Raw genomic sequence first — 18,882 nt, 5'->3', positions numbered from 1 at the left:
TTGAATTCTAACAATTGTTAGTCTCCTGACTAGCAATTCTAGTCAACAACTTGCTACAAACACCTTCCTGGGATTCACCTCTGGGTTTTTTTTTGTCTATAAACCTGGTGCATTTTCCTCTTCTAGGCTTTTCTAGTCTTTGGTTCTGTTTTTTTATTTTCTCCCTTTATCATTTATTTATAGCCCAAACAATGTTCATTTTAAGGTAATTATTTCTTTCTTGCTGATTATTTTTTCCTTCTTTTTGATCTTGTGGTTTATATCAGAACAGTTTCCCAGCAGGAAAAAATGGTAACTGTTGCTTTAATCACTAAAGGAGAAATAATGAAATTTTAACTTGCAGTTCAAACACACATACAGAAATGCCAACTGAATCTTGTGAAAATGAGGCCTTAGCAGAGAAGGGTACTCTGTGCCTTTTCAAAGAGCAGCCAGAGATGGGACTTCTGCAAGAGTGCCATTGTCAGCATTCTACTCTCAGGGTGAAAGCAAAGTTCCTTGAAGCCTTATGGTATTTAAACACTCAATTCAATTCTTGAATCAAATTCTCATTTTGATAATTTTGTCATCAGCCTGGAATTCAGTCGGGGCAGAGGTGACAACCGATTTGTAGAGTTCCATCATTTGCATAAATGCCTAGTTGCACAGAGAGCCCTATCCAGGGTCTCATTTGGTTTCAGAAGGTTTGTAACTCTGATAAGTCATTTATTTTCTTTGGGCCTCATTTTCTATGAGGTCATTTATTTTCTTGGCAAATAATGATTTGGTATTAGCACTGTCTTAGCCTGTCCTTTGTGCCTAGAAAGGATGCCAGGGCCCATAGCATAGTGTCTCTGGGTGAGAAGAGTGATGGTTCTGGAAAGAGCCATAAAGAAGTGCAAGGTTGGAGAGAAGTCCTGCGTATAAAAAGGTGATTGTAGGGGTCAGAATGACCACAATTATTCCTAAGCTGAAGAGGAAGTATTGATGGAGGAATTGGTGGTCTTTTCAAAGCCATTAGCATAATTATGAGTTTTTAAAATTCAATCAGATGGAGTAGGATTCCTGGACATTTTCCTCATCTGTAAAACATAGCACTGTGTTGGCATCTCACTTGCAAGGGCTAAAAAGTCCAATGATACCAAGCATTGGTGACACTATGGAACAAGACAAATCCTTAGACACTGCTGGAAAAATATAAATTAGTACAGCCTTTGATGTTTGCAGGACTAGTCTTATACTCATGCATTCTTCATCCCCTTGCCTTCTCACTTATAGTTATCAAGAATAATTGTAGAATGTTCTGGGAATGCAACACCCTGAGGCAAGGAAGAATGGGCAAAAGAGCCTGGTCAGTGTTCCTGTCCCTCTTTTTTGCCCAGGGAGTACTCTTTCCCTAGAGTAAGCTTACCAGTGCGTCCACTCTGGACAACTTTCCTGGGCTGTAGGGCAAGGACTCACCGTGAATCCTAGACTACTCCCTTGCAGCCTATCTGTGAGTAATAAGGGTTTTCCATGTAATTTGTGTGAATGTTCTGTTCTCAGAGACTCATGTTAGTGACGCAGCAATTGGCATCCTGTGATCTTGCTTTGCAACGTTATGGAATGAAGCTGAAAATACACATGACTTAAGACTGCTAATTCCACTTCTAGAGAAGCTCCTAAGCATGAGTGCTAGGAACTTCTCTATGAACACTCTCTTCATGTCTTACCCTACCCCATTTCTTTTCTCTAGTCTACTGATTTCCCTTTGATTTTCATGAGATACCACCCACCTTTCTTTATATTTTTCTTCTCTATCTTCTACATATGAAAGAAAACATATGACCCTTGATCAGGGTTTGACTTATTTCACTCAACATAATGTTCTCAACATAATATTCTCATAATGTTCTCATTGTGCCAGACTGTTCTTAATAGTTATACACTGGAAAAGAAACCCTAAATGTCCACCACTAGCAGAATGAATGAGTATGCTAGTCACATGGTGGATTAGCTTCTAGAGTTAACAAAGTGGATCAACTATAGTCACATGCAGTGGCAAGCTATGATTTCGTAGAAATAATGTTGAACAAAAGAAGTAAGATATTCCATTTATTTGTACATTTGGGGGAAAAGGGTGATACCAAAGTCTATAAAACAAAAAGGTATATGGAGGTGAAAAACCTACAAATAACTGCTAGGAGATAATTGTTGTGAGATTTAAGATATTGATGACTTCTAGAGAGAGAGATTGGGCTTTAATGACGGAAGAACACAGCACATGACCCCTGAGAATGGTAATGTGTCTGTTTTGTGTTACCTAGATATACAGTTTATATGGACATAGTCTTTTTAAAAAAAAAATTTCACATTTTTATTGATTTATTATAGCTATATACAATGATAGGATTTGTTATTACATATTCATATATACATGCAATATAATTTGGTCAATTTGGCTCACCTTCCTTACCCTACACCATCCCTTTTCTCTAGTCTACTGATTTCCCTGAGATACCACCCACCTTTCTTTATCTTTTTCTTCTCTATCTTCTACATATGAAAGAAAACATATAACCCTTAATCAGGGTTTGACTTATTTCACTCAACATAATGTTCCCAAGTTCTATGCATTTTCCTACAACTTTTTTTTAAAGATAAACTATCTTTCCCTTTTGGGGGGTTTTTAATTAATTACACATGACAGCAGAATGCATTTCAACTTGTTATACACAAATGAAGCACAACTTCTCATTTCTGTGGCTGTACATGACACAGAGTCACAGTGTTCGTGCAATCATACACGTACATAAGGTAATAATGTCCATCTCATTCCACCACCCTTCCCACTCCAACATCCCCCTCCCCTCACTCCTCTCTTCCCAATCCAAAGTACCTCCATTCTTCTGTAGCCCCTCCCATTATGGATCAGCATCTACATATCAGAGAAAACATTTGGCCTCTGTTTTTTGGGGATTGGCTTATGTAACTTAGCATGATATTCTCCAACTCCATCCATTTACCTGCAAAGGCCATAATTTCATTCTTCTTTAAGGATGAGTAATACTCCATTGTGTACATATACCACAGTTTCTTTATCCATTCATCTGTTGAAGGGCATCTAGGTTGGTTCCATAGTTAACTATTATGAATTGAGCTGCTATAAACATTGACGTGGCTGCATCACTGTAGTATGCTGATTTTAAGTCTTTTGGGTGTAAACGAGGAGTGGGATAGCTGGGTCAAATGGTGGTACTATTCCAAGTTTTCTAAGAAATCTCCATACTTCTTTCCAGAATGACATAATTTCATTCTTCTTTATGGCTGAATAAAACTCCATTGTGTATATATACCACATTTTAAAAAATCTGCTGATAGACACCAAGGCTGGTAGTTTGGCTACTGTGAATTGTCCTGCTCTAAACAAGAGAATGAATGCATCACGACAGAATGCTGACTTTAATTCTTTAGGATAAATACTGAGGAGTACTGTAAGTGGGTCATGCGATGGTTCCCTATCTAGTCTTTTGAGGAACATTTATACTGAGATCCATAGTGGTTGTACCAATTTATAATCATACCGAAAGTGTGAAAGTGTTGCTTTATTTCCATGTCCTCTCCAGCATTTATTATTTGTGTTCTTGATGACTGCCATTCTGATTGGTGTGAGATGAAATCTCAGTGTTGTTTTGATTTGCATTTCCCTAATTGCTGGAGATGTTGAACATTTTTTCATATATTTCTTGGTCATTTGTATTTCTTCTTTTAAGAAGTATCTGTTTAATTCATTTGGCTATTTATTAATTGGGTTATTTGTTTTTTGTTGTTAGGTTTTCCCTTTTTATGTTCTATATTTTAATATTTTAATATTAATATCTAGATATTTATGTTCTTTCAGATGAGTAGCTGGCAAAAAAATTTCTCCCATTCTGTAGATTCTCTCTTCACATTGTTAATTGCTTGGCTGTGCAGAAGTCTTTTTAATTTGATGTCATCCTATTTGTTAACTCTTGACATTCCTTAACAAAGGTGCCAAAAACATTCACTGGAGGAAAGATAGCGTTTTTAGCAAATGGTGCTGGGGAAACTTATTATGAGTATGTAGAAGAATGACACTAGACCCTTATCTTTCACCCTGCAGAAAATCAACACAAAATGAATCAAAGAATTCTAGGAATTAGAATAGAAATTATGCCACTCCTAGGAGAAAATGTAGGGTCAACAATCCAGCATACAGGCACAAGATACAACTTTCCAATAGGACCCCTCAAGCCCTGGACATAGTCTTTACATCTTAGGTATGTTTTAATTGTCTTCTGTAGGTTTGATATGCTAACATTTTGGAAAAGACACTGGTGACTGCCTCTCTGTGTATAGATAGGCATGTGTATTTGTATGTATAATGTTGTTGAGGAACTGAAGAAATTGCGTGGCCTCAGGGTCATTATTACAGATATTTATGCTTTTGAATAAGATGAAAGATAGACAGCTTGTACTGAAAATGGGATTGAAGACACTCGGACTTAAAACATCCTATGGAGTTGTTTTTTTTTTTTTTAACATCAATATTTTCAATTTCTTTTTTTTTTTTTTTGCCATTTCACCCTGAAATAGAGAGATGGCAGCAAGGTCTGGTGCTATAGTGTAGATCCAAAATGTTCCTAAAGGACTCACGTATTAAAGACATGATCCCAAGTGTGTGGTGCTATAGAGAGGTTGTGGAACTTTAAGAGATGGAAGGAAGTTAAGTCTGTGGAGTTATTCCCCTGAAGGGAATGTTCACACTTCAGCCCCTTCCTCTCCCTACTTCCTGGACACTGTGAGTTGAGCAGCTTCCTTTACCGGACACTCCCACCATGATGTACCTTCCTCCCCACAGGACTCAAGTGACTGGGTCAATCGGTCATGGACTGAAACCTCTAAAACTGTAGACCAAAACCAAACCTTTCCTTTATTAAGCTGATTTATCTTGGGTATTTGTTATAGTGATAATAAGATGACTAACACACCTAGATAACAGTGAACCCTAAACGGTTAGATTAGTAGAATATTAGTATCTTGTAAGTAGAAAAACACAATTTTTTTTTTGTTGTTGTTCAAACTGGACTACTTCTGAAAGTGAAATGTGGCCCTATTAATAGTAATATTGGGAGGAAACATAAAGCAGGACCATCTATGGTACAAAGGTTGTATGACCACTTTACTTGGGACTGCCTTGGAAATCACATTGTGTTAATCCACATGAGGGAGTGGTTCTCTTTAATCCAACAAGAAGAATGATCTTAAAAAAAAAAAAAAAAGGTAGAAAGAAGAGCTCCTAAAGGAAGCTTCATGTTTTTCTCCCCCACTTGCCCCAGAATGATCAGTTTTGATGCTCATTGTCACCATTTTGTCTAGGCTACCTGTAATAGTATCCTGGAACCATCCTAACAGTTCCACTTAACAGAAGAATATTGCCTCGCAGATCTGGATACTGCAAATGCAGAGTCAAGGTGTTGGCTGGGCCATGCTCCCTCAGAAACCACGAAGTGAGGATCCTTAGTTACCTCTTCCTGCTTCCCATAGCCCCTGGCATTCCTTGGCTTGAGGCGGCCTCAGTCCAATCTCTGCCTCTGCCTTTAACCAACTGTATTTCTGTGTGTCTCTATTTTCACATGGAGTGTCCCTCTTCTTACTAGGATGCTAGTTCACATGGAACCAGGACCACCCTAATTATGTTCTGTGTTGTTATGTATGGAAAGATGCTATTTCTAAATAAGTAGGTGGTGAAGGTGTCAACAAACTTCTTTGAAGGGACCATAATTCAACTCAGAAAACTGCCCTTCTTGAACAAAAGCTTTTTTTTTTCTTCTTTGGCCCATTGATTTGTAGCACAGTTCAGATAAGCTAATATTTCAAAAGGAACCTTTGTGAAATTCAAATGGGAAAATAACAACATCACTTCCAATGGCTATTTCCAATAAAAGCAGCAGAGAGTTCTTTGTGTCAAAATAATCAGATTATCAGGGATAATGTCAGGGATGCTTGCTGTATTCTCCCCACCTGAGATTCTCGTCTCTTTCATAGATAAGACCTGTGGGAGCCATCTTGTTTTCCTAAGACTAGAAGCTGTTGTTCTTTGATAGATCTCCCTGTTCACAGTCAAATCCCAATTCCCCCAAACTAATCCCTTTTCCTCTTTCAAGTGGTCTTTTCCAACAAAACATATCACACTGAGTTCTGTGGGAGGAATCTGTCTAGGTTACTATTAATGGATACACATATACATAAAGGGAATGATCTTGCTTTTTCCTGATGTATGTTATAAGCATGGTTCCTTCTGGAGATTTCTGAGATAATACACTAATTATTTTTCTTCATTTTCCTCCAAATCCCCACAGGGGAAAGTTTATATTATAATATTACAGACAGACCCTCTTTTATTTGATAAATTGGGACTAGTAGTTGTAATAAAAAATAAGATTATAAAACTGTTACATACAATTAAAAATATTTTTTAGTTATAGGTGTCCCTTTATTTTTTATTTATTTATATGTGGTGTTGAGGATTGAATCCAGTGCCTCACACATGCTTAGGTAAGTGCTCTACCACTGAGCCATAACACCAGCCCCACATACATACATTTTTAGGAGTGTCCCTCTTCTTACTAGGATGCTAGTCACATGGAACCAGGACCACCCTAATTATGTTATATGTTGTTATGTATGGAAAGATGCTGTTTCTAAATAAGCACATTTTTAGAATAAGCATATCAGTGCATATTAATTTAATAAAATATAGAATTTTCACTATTTATAAGAGAACTTATTTTTCTAGTATGGTTCAATAATTTAAAAAATGGTTATAATATTAATTCAGGTTTTTTAATCAAAAAGTTAATTTGTGTATCTTTTTTTTACTATGTTAATAGTATTTGCAGTCTTGATGCCATATCTCTTACTCCCATTCTTCTTCTTCAACTTTATTTATTTGTTTATGTCATGAGTGACATAATTTCTGAATCATTCATGATTCTCTTTCCTATATATAATCTCCAGTAATCTATTTATTGTTTGTTGTTTTCCTTCAATATGTCACAAATATGGTGGACTATTCAGAGTAAATGGATATTTTATATATTTTTCTTTTTTTGGTAATGGGGATTGAACCTAGGGCCTTGTGCATGCATGCAGGCAAGCACTCTACCACTGAGTTACATCCCCAACCTCCCAACCCCTTTTTTAAAGAACATAAAAGTTACCTATGATTTACAATGACACTTTTAATTATGACAATTTTTTTTTTGTAGCAGGGATTGAATTCAGTGGCACTTGACTACTGAGCCACATCCTAGCCCTATTTTATATTTTATTTAGGGTCTCACTGAGTTGCTTAGCACCTTGCTTTTGCTGAGGCTGGCTTTTGAAATCGCTACCCTTCTGCCTCAGCCTCCCCAGCTGCTGGGATTACAGGTGTGCATCACTATGCCCAGTGACAATTATTTTGACAGATGAATGATCTTTTGGTTTGATAGCCATAGCTTTGTTGGCTGGAGTTTTTTTTTCTTTTCTTTTCTTTTTTTTTTTTACATTTATCATATCCATATTGTGTCCTTTGTTACTTACATTTTGGATTACAAAGTGGATCTAGAGTTAACAGTGTGTAATATATTTTTCTAGTTTTAATAATGCATAACAGGTAAGCTACTATCGTGGGAGGAAGCTGGGTAAAGGGTACATGGGGTACTTTGTATTATTTTTACAAATTCTTGTGGGTCAAACAATTTAAAATAGAAATTAGAAAGTGTATCTGAAACTTGGAGACTCATGTGAAGACATTCAAGTGTAGTATTCTTCTGAATTTTTATCCATTCTACACTGAAACCTTTATAGTTGTCATACCCAAGCCTATTCCAACAGTTTTTAGAACCTCACATTTATTTAATTGTAAAGATTCATAGAAACATTTTACTAAATTTCTGAGAAACAAATTCATTTTCCCATTCACTATAGCAAAGTAATAAGTAATAATAAATAATGAGGCTATTAATACAGTCTTAAGCACGACTGGTCTCTCTCTCTCTCTCTCTCTCTCTCTCTCTCTCTCTCTATATATATATATATATATATATATATATATAAAATAACCAAGTGGAACTGGCCTCTCTTATATGCTATTGCTGGCTGAAGGAACCCAGGGAGACTAGAGAGTGTACTTTATCTAGCGGCTTCTTACCTGCGAGATGGTTAAGAGAACTTGTACTACACACATGCACAATCTCTCAGTAGCCATTCTCTCACACTCACTGTTCTCACAAGTGAGAAAATGAAGGCCCAGAGAGTTTTAGTGACTTCACAAAAGCATGGAGGCAGTGCTGAAGTCACAAAACATTTTTCTAGTCTCTGTCTTCATGAGCTTTTCTGTTTTGATATCACAGGATCTGATTGTTAAGGTCCTGGCTGAGAAATCCAACAGGAAGTGTGGGACTCTTTGATCATATTATATTTGTAGTCTGGGTAACAAGACTGATTTTAGCTTGAGGAAATTTGTAAAGTATATATATATTTTTTTCACCAAAAGACATGCTCGTTCTTGCTTGATCTTAAAAACGTTATTCAAGTTTGAAAGCTTAGACATTATAGGAAACTCTTCTCATCACACTGAAAAAGAATTTTAAGCAGTTCTGATGTCTGTTGGGCCTCCACATCAATTACTCTGGTCTCCTTTCTCGTGAACATTAAGCTTCTCTTGCAGAGATGAATGACTTCTTGTGAGGTTTTGCTTCAGTAGGATTTACACTGCTGCTCTCCCAAGGCGGACAACTTTCCCTTTCTGAGAATTCCCAGGAAGAAGAGTGATGGTGCAGGGAATGGGTAAAAACTGGGAAATATGCATCAAAAAAGTAACAGGAAATACTTGGGTTTGAAAAATGAGATCTTCCCATCTTTCAGGGGGATTTTGTAAAAGCCAATAATGTTTAACCAAAACCCAAACCAAACCCCCCACAACAATATAAGGACATTTTACCAACAATAGCAAGTCACGTCTTCCTGATTAGTTTTAACATGGCATGAGCAGCTGGCACAAGGATCAACCAAAAGAGAAAAATCCAGTCCATGGTCCACATGGTTAGACAATTTGAATGGAGGGCAATTTTTCAAGTTTTTAACCCTTATTTACAATAAACAAGCTTGCTATCTGGCAAAAAATAATTCTGGCAAACTGTAGTTTAAACAAAAATTAAAGGCTCTCCCAATCTCTGCCAACCCTTGCCGGTGCTGAGGTTCACTGGGAGTGAGAATCTCTAGAGACTGCAGTATAAAGCCATTCTCAATTATATTTCTTCAGAGAACTTTTTGAAATCATTCAACATGTCTTCAAATTAATATTGAAAGAGATTAGTGTAGGAAGTCCTGGTTTTTCTTTTCTTTTTTTAAAATGTTTTTTCCCCTTATGACCATATTCTTTAAATTGATGTCTGAAACAGAGAAAGGGACAGATACTTTGGAAATTATTTTTACTATTAGCACTTCAGTGTCATTTACAGAAGGAAGTAATTGCTCACTGGCCCAAATGCAGCCACCACTTTGAGAATCTGCTTTCTGCATGATTTCTGGTTAATTAGACACTGCAGTTAATTTGATGTGCTGATTCATCAGTCTAATATTTTCTTTTCTAAAAATTACTTCTCAGAAGTATTTTTATATTCAGAGCCTCAGTCTCACCTTGTAACTTATTTTAAAAATGGTGTTGTACATATTTTTGTCGGAGTCTTTTATGAAGAGATAATAAGAGTGTGTCCTAATAGAATTGGGCTGGAATGGGAAAAAAATTCCTTTATATAATACTACTGTTGGGGGATAGTAATTAGAAATATATTGTCTATTAGGTATTATTGCTAAGGTTGTATTTGGCAGAGTGGAGGTGGAACTGGAGGCTGTAGTTTGACAGTCTCTATCATAATAGAGCATAAGATAAAAAGATAATCCTACATTTGCTTTGGATATGTCAGTTTCCATGATTGCAGAGAGTTGCGTATAATCATGTTATATCATTGCTGGCATTTTAAATCTCTCATGGTTCAGGTGGAATAGCGGGAATAGCAAAATCGATAAACAGTTTGGTTAAATAGTCGACCCTCAATGTGATGTTGATTGCTTGAAAAAAATTAATATGTGATAAAGAACCAGATGTACTCTGGTACCCTGGAAGGGTCTTTGCCTAAATTGGGAAAGTTCATTTGAAAAACTGCTGGTTCCACAAGGACAGACTTGACATGCACTGAGAAAGGTGGTTTTAATTAAAGCTGTGATGCTTCATCATCTGAACTTTGTTTATTGCTTCATGGATCTGATTTATGGAGAGCAGGGGATGAATAAATTCTTAAATGTGAAACTCTGGTTGAAAAAATTAGAGAGAAAATTAATTTTAAAGTGTAACCAGGAGCATAAATATATTTTCTTCTGTCTGGAACCAAAATATCAACTTGGTTTCTGCATACGAAGAAGCCAATGCTGTTGCCACATCATGCCGACAGATCTGCTTTTCTGACAGCACGACACTAAAACAGCTGGAATACAGGCTAAGTTTTAAGCATTTCCAGATGACTCTGTCCATATATATCACATGAAAACCCTAGAACTAAAATTAGCACTCACCTAACATCATAAACAATATTATTGTTCTCATAGCTTTTAGCAAAGCTTGACCCATCTGATTTCCTATAATGTTTAAAGCGCAAAACTCGCTGGGATTTATTAAAAGTTGACTGCTTGCTTGTAGCCTATGCCTAGACACTAAGTCTCAAGCAAAATAATTTATACATGTCAATTATGTAAAGAAAGTCAATTCTGTAGGCTATAACCCAGAAAAAATTATTGGTATGTGTATATTTGTGTGTGTGTGTGTGTGTGTGTGTTAAACAAAGGATAAAAGTCAAGATGCAGGGTCCCTTCTAGCAAAGACTGGCTTCTGGGATTTGTCTCAACTTTTCCTTTTGGTGTTAAAAGAAATAGTGCTCATCACTGAGGTATTCTGTTCCAAACTTCAGAATTCTCCCCGGGTCTCCAAAGTGCTTAAAAATGGATTCTCAAGAATCCTAAGGGAAATTCTGTTAAGGTGTCTTTCTTCTTAGCTGCACTGATAAGTCTTCAAGGTAAGAATGATGTCTTCATCAGCTCCATGCATTCAGTGATGAATGTGCTACTGTAGGTGCTCAATAAACATTCGTTGCATGAGGGAATGAATGAATTGGGTTCCATGAGATAAATACTGCCTTCCCCACAAACCCTAGAGGGTGGTGCTTCTTAAATCATATGGTGGTTAGTGTGGTCCCTGAGGTACCTGAATCTCAAACATTGGGAGACTTTCTGAAAACATATTCCTACTGAAACAAACTCTGAAGTTGAGCTTCAGAACCCTGCATTTTCTGCAAATTCCCAGGTGACCCTCATACTCTTGGTCCTTAGGCATCTCTACTTCCCACCTCCATGCAAAAATAACATCTTCACATCTTAAGATCACACAGATTTCACTAATGAAACTCTCTGCAGAATCATCTTCCTCAGTGTTAAATTCCCTGTGTTTTCTGCCATCAGGTGAGGAGCAGATAGTGATGATGGGGCTGCCATGTCCTTTAGCTGAAAATCTTCAGCAGGTAAGATCTGTGATATTGAATTCTACAGGCCAAATATATGGCTTCTGCTTTAACACAAAACAATTCCAAACAGTTTAAAATGAAACAACTTAAATTATCTTTTAAAAATTTTGATGTATTTAACATTACAAATGACAGTCTCTGGCACATAGGGGTGTTTTCCCCCAGTGGTTCTATTTCTTTTTGTCAAAGTAATACAAATAAACGATTAAAAAACAAGCAAGAAGTGCTCAAAATTGAAAGAGTGCCTATTCTGTCTCTCACCGTGTTACCTAGAGACAATTTCTTTGAGTTATTTCCTCTTTCAGGTCTGATGGTTACTTCTATTGGTTAAGATGTGTTTATCTACGATTAATAGAAAACCCCCCAAAGTAACTTCAACAATTAGTTATCTATTATCTTACTTAAAAAGAAGACTGCATATGGCTTGTGGTAGGCCTTGTTCAACTGCTGAAAATTTTAAAAAATATAGTCCAATCTCTTTTTAGTTTCCATTTTTTCTATGCTTACTTCATTCTTTTATTCTATTCTTATATATACGTCCAAGTTAAGAAGAAGGACAAAGAAGTCTTATATCTGAGACTCTTCTTGGAGAACCCCTAGTGGTGCAACCTTTATATATTTACATTTTTTTTAAATTAAAAGCTGTCTCTCCAATATAACTTAAATACAGAAAAGGGGGAGACATAGTTAGTGTGATGATGTTTATATAACAGTCCAATTTTTCCATTGATCAATTTATTCCTCCTCTTTAGAGATATGTCCTCTTGGACTTTTTCTAATGGTGGTTGGTATTTCTATTGGTGATGTGGTATCAGGTATCAAAGTATGCTCAAAAGGTGGGGCAGGGTGTGTGTGTGTGTGTGTGTGTGTGTGTGTCCCCGCACGTGTGCACATGTGAGGAACCGGGCAACATGGATTGCTGGCTGATACAGTGACTGATAAGCAGAGTTTCAGTTAGTGTTCCTTCTTTGGTAATTCTTTTCCATGTCTTTTTCCTTATTGACTCAGGGTCTGGAAATTCTGTTGGCTTTTATGGAAGCCGATGGGTTCTTTCTTTTGGTTACAGCTTTCTGCTTCTTCTGAGCTTCCCTGACTAAAGATTTCCCTCCTTTTCCTTTTTGAAAATTTGTTGACATCTCTCGTTTGCTGATGGTTTCATCTTATTCTTTTTATGTTTGTTTTTGATTCTGTCACTTTCATTTTGTTGGAGCCTAAGAGTAAGGTGACATGAAAGCTTTTCTGCTTTCATTCTGAACTCAGAATTCTGCTTGAATTCTTATGAATCATAATCATCCTTTCCTTTTCTCACAGTAGACATGGAAAAAAGTTCCCTCTTCCTGCTTTTTGTAAATTTCCAGTTATTATAACAAAATGCCAGAGGCTAGGTAATGCAGAAGGAAAAAAAAAGTTTTATTTAGCTGCAGTTTTGGAGAATCAAGAGTATGGTGCCAACATATGCTCAGTTCTGGGGAGGACCTCATGTTGAATGGCATCACAATAGCAGGATTGTGTGTGGCAGGGAGAGATCACATGATGAGACAGGAAGCCAAAGAATTGGGAGGGACCAGGCTTGTTTTATAAGAACACTCTCAAGAATGAATTTCATGAGAACTACCTTCTGAGGACAATGTCCCCAGTGACCCAGCTACCACTCATTAGACCCCACCTCTTAAATGTGCCACCATCTCAACAGCACCACACTGAGGACCAAACTTCCAACCCACAGACTTTCGGGAGATAAACTCAAATCACAGCTAAGCTATCGTGGTTCCTTTCATAGACCCAATTTTCTTAACTTTATTTTAAGAATAACTTACATTTGTAAGGCATAATTCTAATCTGTTTAGGTTATTTTTCTACTAGAAATTTTCTTAATTATTTGTTTTTAGTTCTTTTTTCCCCCTCAACTTGAGAGCAGTGATTGTTTATTAACTGAACAGGTTACCCAAAGTTCCATGGTATGGCAGACACATGAGCTCTTCCTTCTAATAAGCCTGCTGACCTGGTCTTCCCTGTGGCCAGTGTCTCCACCTTCTACCAAAGGAGTGGTCTTTTACTTCATTCTACCATGTGGAGAAGATGATTTGAAGGTTCCTAGGAAGTTATCTTTTTCACTGAGGCATTTCCAACAGGATAGCTCCTGTGAATCAAATCTTTCATGCAAATGGTGACATATTTACCAAGAGGTGAAGCAAAGTATTGTCTGTCAAGGCAATGTGCTTATTGATTTTGCTCCAGCCATGCTTATAGATTAGATAACTTACTGACTTCAGGTTTGGACACCCCCATGCAATATATGGTTTCACAACTGAGATTAGCAAAGGTGCCGTTGAAGATCTGGCAAAGGCAAAGAAGCTGTAACACTTTCAGTGCTTTGGGCTCACAGCACTGCTACCTCTGATCCTGATGACAGTGTTGCCTGCTTTTCTTGCCATCTTAGCCATCCCGATCTCAGTTTTGTATATCTGCTTACGCACCTGGTACAGCTCTTCCATAGATTAGCTTCTTTCTTGCCTTTTGAAGCTCCTTTTGAAGAAGCTTCTTTGTCTGATGCTTGATCTTCAGCTCTGCAAAATTCCTTGACTATTTAATAGGATTTCTGGCATGACAGCAAAGTTCTTTTTCTGGTCTTGGCACCCTCCATGGTTCCAACTATTAAAGAGTTTCTGTTGTGTTTTTAATAATCACTCTGCTCTCAGCAAACCCAATTGCTCGTCTTATCCCCACCATCCCTTGCTGTCTGATGACTCACTGTTCTATTCCCATGTGCTCTCATGGGCACTGCCACCCTCCTTGACAATCTCAGCTCCAGATCCCTGTTGGGTGGCCCTACATCCATTAAAGACCTGTGAAGTTCCATTTTATTTGGGGAATTTGTCTTCGCTCCTCTATGAATACATGACTGACGGCTTGTATTATATAGCATTTGTCATGTTTTTAAAAATTGCTTATCTGTTTCCCTCCTGACTCACTGTGCACCCAGTGAGGATGGGGACTCTTCTATCTCTTACTACTCTTCACTCGGATCTGCCACACAATGAGTGTCTTAATTGCTCACCAAATAAGTTAATGGCTGCATTCAAATCTCCTTCTTGACCAGTTACATCTCTGCTCAGACAGAAGACAGTTTGTCAAGGAAAGAGAACATGCCTTAGCATTTTCATAAGCTCTGCTTCTGAGTTGTAGGAAAATACCACCAGAGGAAACACAACCGCCTCCCCATTGCCTTCATCACCTCCTGGTGATGTCGCTCCATCACTGCTGTCATTTCCCTGGCCTTAACCTTTACTGGGAAAACACAAGGTAACCCCTATCAATCTTTAGCTCCTTTATTTAATCTATCTGCACTGGTCACATTTGCTTATTAAAGTACAGAAAGAATAATGAGCTTTTTATGGGTCTTAGAGTCATGGAAATGTTGAGCTTCATGGCACCTTAGAAATTAACTAGAATGAACATTTCATCATGGATCAGGAAACTCTGTGTGACCCAGGAGAAAGAACAGACACCCCAGGGTCATGCAGTGAGTCTGGGCTAGAACTAGAATTAACCCCTGGTCTCCAGATACAGACTTGCTGCTTTTTCTAGTTTGTGCAAAAAAGCATTTACTCACACAATCAAACAATCAATCAATCAATCTCTCTCTCTTTCTCTCTCTCTTTCTCCCCACCCCCTGCTCTTTCTCTCTCCCAGAGGGTTTTCCAGTTATAGAACTCTTTTAAATGAAGGAGTTCATTTAGCTGCTTTAAATGGAGGAAATTGAATGAAAGTTTATTTAGTGCTAAGATATTTCATCTTAGAAATATCTTTGAATTTTTTCATGTCTTAATGTACTCTAACAGATTTCTCTAAAAAGGCGTAAAGTTAGGAATGCTAATGAGAAGATTCTTCTTTATATAGGACTGTTACAAGTACTGAAGGTCATTTGGCAACCTTGGCTACTTCCCACTAAATCCCTAGGTATAGGGACAAATTCTGCCCCATGCCAGTTTACTTTTCTAAATGCCCTTAATGGAGATATTATGGTCTCCTTGAGAATCACTCTGTGATCCTGGGAGCATCTTCACCTATTCCATCCTGTCTTCCTCACCCCGACTGCAACCCCTAGTGACAATTGATCTGTTTATCATTTCTGTAGTTCTGTCTCCTGTTTAATGTCATATAAATAGAACCATAAAGTGTGTATCCTTTCAGAATGGATCCAGAGAAAATGTTGCACCTGTGTAATGATGCATGAGACCAAGAGCCCACAGTGCAGTGCCCAGAGCTTGGAAGAGCCAACCTAGCAGCTTACCTGCTAAGTGCTTGGCACATACTGCTTATATATATGTTGCAAGGTCTGACTCAAACTTGATTGTTCTTCCTTCCTTCTCTCTCTCTCTCTCTCTCTCTCTCTCTCTCTCTCCTTCTCTCTCTCTCTCCTTCCTTCTCTCTCTCTCTCATTTTACATGTAGACATTTAATTTTCTCAGCACCATTTAATGAATACATTGTCCTTTCTTTGTTAAACTGCCTCTTTGTAAAACTCAATTGTCCATACCCACAGTGGTCTAATTCTTTTTTCTTTTTTCTTTTTTCGTACCAGGGATTGAACTCAGGGGCTCTCAACTACTGAGCCACATCCCTAGCCCTATTTTCTATTTTATTAGAGACAGGGTCTCACTGAGTTGCTTAGTGCCTCACTAAATTGCTCAGGCTGAACCAGTGATCCTCCTACCTCTGCCTACCCAGCCACTGGGATTACAAGGCATGCACTACCACACCCAGCTCACAATGGTCTAATTCTTGACTATTCTGTTTCCCTGAACCCTCGGAAAAGCCAGAGGCAAATCTTTATGCTGATATTATAGTTTCAGTTTCTAAAGTTTTACAATAAATCATGAAATTGGGTGGCATTAGCCTTTCAACTTCATTTTTTTTTCTGTATTCCTTTTAGTGTTTGACCCATTGATTATTAATTGGCACAAAGTTTCACCTAAACCCCTGCCTTTTGTAGACAGAAAGCATGTTTTATTCATTTTTTAAAGTGTTAACTAGACATGTCACACTTTTTCTCCACCAGCCAATGGCATCCTACCACCCTCACAAAAGTGCTAGATCCTAGAGTGACTTTTTGGCACAGGCAAAGACTTGGGTTTTTTCTCTCTTGAATTCCTACCATGCCCCAGCCATGCTGGGCTCCCATCCGGCTACTTCACACACCAAGCACATTTCCATCTCAGGAACTAAGTGCTAAGATAGTTCATCTTAGAAATATTTAAATTTTTTTTTATTGGTTGTTCAAAACATTACAAAGCTCTTGACATATCATATTTCATACATTAGATTCAAGTGGGTTATGAACTCCCATTTTTACCCCAAATACAGATTGCAGAATCACATCGGTTACACATCCACATTTTTACATAATGCCCTATTAGTAACTGTTGTATTCTGCTACCTTTCCTATCCTCTACTATCCCCCCTCCCCTCCCCTCCCATCTTCTCTCTCTACCCCATCCACTGTAATTCATTTCTCTCCTTGTTTTTTTCCCATTCCCCTCACAACCTCTTATATGTAATTTTGTATAACAATGAGGGTCTCCTTCCATTTCCATGCAATTTCCCTTTTCTCTCCCTTTCCCTCCCACCTCATGTCTCTGTTTAATGTTAATCTTTTCCTCCTGCTCTTCCTCCCTTCTCTGTTCTTAGTTGCTCTCATTATATCAAAGAAGACATTTGGCATTTGTTTTTAGAAATATATTACTTCTCCCTCTGATTTTCCCTTCTCTGATTTTTTTTTCTCCCCAGAAGACTTCTTATTGTATATTCATCCATTGCTTTGACGATTATTTCTTGCATTAGATAGTTTATTTCCCTTCATGATGTAAAAACTTTGGTCTGATTTTTTTTTTCCGGTGTAATCCAGCATTTGGAGCTGTGGTTTATGCATAGTGAATGACTAAAAGTTAAGTCTTTGTGACACCTTCCTTTGTAACACCTGTTGGATAGACGGGAGTGCAGAAAAGAGCTGACACAGTACTCCTGAACTGCTGTCCTTAGAAGGGCCCTTGGCTGGCATGTGGGAATGTGGACCTGAGGAGGGTCCCCACCATTCCCAGAACTCAAACAGTGACTCACTGTGGCTAATCTGTTTGTACAATCAATATGTTTATGCTGAACATTTTCCTTCCTGCTGGGAGTTTGGGATTTTGGTACATTCTAGGTGGAAGGTTGCCTATGTGACCATTCCCCCAAACAAAGGCCCTGGGCACTACATCTCTGATGACTTCTCTGCTAGACAGCATTTCACATGTGTTGTCACAATGTGATGCTGGAAGAATTAGGCACATCTGTATGAATCTCAAGAGGCGAAGAGTCTTGGAAGCTTGTACTGGTTTCCTCTAGCTCTCACCCTGTGCCCTTTTCTGTTTGCTGCTTTGACTTTGTCTCCTAGACCTCACCCCAAGCCCTTTTCTATTCGCTGCTTTGAATTTGTCTCCTTTCACTGTAACTAACCCTGGCCATGAACTTGACTCTGTGCTGAGTGCAGAGAAGGCCTTTTAGTGAATTGCTCAAGCTGGGAGTGGGCTTAGGGACTGAAAGTTTTGTTTCATATTTTTAATGAAAAGCAGTTAGCATTAAGAAAGATTTCCAGGATGGGACAGGGACTGGGATTCAGGTTTGTATTCACCACAAGGGGTCACGAATGCAAGTCTGAGATGATCTAGGAGATTTTGCCTGGAACCAAAGTAGAGGTGGACATTCAGGAGCAGCAGTGTGGTGAGCAAGGATGCCTGGTTCCATAGCTCACTTCCTCTGCTTAGTGGCTGTATGATTGTTTGATATAAAATGAGGACCATAGCAGTGATTCCTTTAGAGTATTTTAAAGAGGATTAGAGGTAATTCATGTAAAAGAGAGCTTTCCATGGGAGTTATTATTCAGGAGCACTGTTTGCAAAGCATTTATGAAGTTACTTGCAAGCTGGGCTCTACCGTCTTTGAGTAGTGAGTACACTGTGGGCTCTGGGTCTTTGTACATCTATCACACATAGTACCCCCAATAACAACAAGACCTCCATATGGTTTCATATGGGAACTTAGGGAACCAATTGGCCAGAGGGGAAGGAGCAGATGTGGAGGCAGCAACTTAATTTGTAGGTACCATTTCAGATAAACAGAAGTCTGGGTCTTTGGGGCATCTAAACCATTCCAGGATCAAGTCTCGTGATTCATTTCTTCTCTGCTAGTTCCCAGTATGAGTTCCTTCTGAGTTCCAGGAATATGCTGTATCTTCTCCCTTC

At 38.1% G+C, this 18,882-nt stretch overlaps 1 pseudogene; it reads right to left on the bottom strand.

Moving 5' to 3' along the window:
* Nucleotides 1-13,503: 13,503 nt before the first annotated feature.
* LOC124090403 (60S ribosomal protein L7-like) lies at nt 13,504-16,760 on the bottom strand (annotated as a pseudogene).
* Nucleotides 16,761-18,882: the final 2,122 nt, after the last annotated feature.

The sequence above is a fragment of the Marmota monax genome, unplaced genomic scaffold (assembly GCF_021218885.2).
Source record: "Marmota monax isolate L192 unplaced genomic scaffold, Marmota_monax_Labrador192_F-V1.1 WCK01_AAM20220418_F8-fsc00154, whole genome shotgun sequence".
Classification (NCBI taxonomy): domain Eukaryota; kingdom Metazoa; phylum Chordata; class Mammalia; order Rodentia; family Sciuridae; genus Marmota; species Marmota monax.
This window is presented reverse-complemented; position numbering and strand designations above follow the sequence as displayed.